Raw genomic sequence first — 1,354 nt, 5'->3', positions numbered from 1 at the left:
AGAGGGCGCCAGGGCGCCGCCCCACCTACTTTATCCACATGAAGAAGAGGGAAATAAAACGTTATAGGCTATATATATATATTTTTTTTTGAGCGAGGTGAATATTAGATAGTGAGTATATAATCTGCAATAAATATGTAGATTCATAATTATCTACATGTGTACTGTTTTTGGGTCAATATTTTCTTGGACCGAATTGCCACGGACGCCGTCCGGGGACTTCCGGTTTACTTCCGGTTTCCACCAGTGCAGATCATTAGAGTATCAGGATCTGTGTAGTTGCCCTCCCAAAGGGATTTGGGAGGGCTCTGGGCGCACGTATCTAGCGACCAGGTGGAGGTGGGGTCAGGTAGAGTGAGTGTCGTGACGTAGGCTAGGCTACGTAGATGGGTAGCGACCATAGGGTAGCGACGCAGTATATATAAACACTAGTAGCAATCCCACGCCGACAGCTTTGCAGCACGCGCGCGAAGCAAAGAAGTTTGTTTTCAACTGCCATAAAACACAAAAGACGTTTTGCAATGGAGAAAGAAAATTCTGTGAAGTCACTCAAAACGACGCCGTTTGAGAGACGGACTTTACAGGAGAAGCATCGAGTGAAAGAGCTTGGACCAGATCACCCTGAGCTCGCCATTAAACAACAGGCTACAGACAGAGGAAGAAAATACACTCAGGTCTTTTTCAGACGTTTCTAGTAGCTAGTAACGTCCGTTACTACTTGCTTGATTTAGGGCTGGAGTGGACGATAATTCAATAGCCTATTATTGTTGTCTTTCAGTGGAATCATCGTGATGATATGAAGTTATTTTAATAGTGACATTTCTGCTGTCTAAATTGATGATGACAAGCAAATGTTACTTAAAAACTGATCAAATAAGGTATGGCAGGAATATTATTTGAAAATATAAGGTTTGTTTGACATCACCATTCAGTTCAATGAGATGAACACTGATTTTGCATACGTGAAACATAGATATTGATATTGAGAAGAATCCTTATGATTATCATATTGATTTCAACCCCATCGTCCACGCCTATATATAGCCCTCCCTGGACAACAATGCACCAGCCGCTACTGAATTTAGCAGCTAAATCATAGATTAGTGAAAGATATTCCATATTCCAGACTGAAATGCTATAACAGAAGTGGAGTATTGGCCAGAATGACATGAACATTTGGACACTTATTCAGTGGGTATCTTGCATGTTGCGTTCAGGTGCACTGTAAAAAAAAAATGCAATTCCATCGCGGGCCACACAGACCCGGCGGCCCGTGGGCCGCATGCAAGTTGAGTATCACTGTGCTAGAGCTTTTGACCATAGCATCATCAGTACTATAAAGTAACTTTTCCAG

Source organism: Poromitra crassiceps (assembly GCF_964638095.1).
Source record: "Poromitra crassiceps genome assembly, chromosome: 2".
Lineage (NCBI taxonomy): Eukaryota > Metazoa > Chordata > Actinopteri > Beryciformes > Melamphaidae > Poromitra > Poromitra crassiceps.
Note: the sequence above shows the minus strand (reverse complement) of the source record.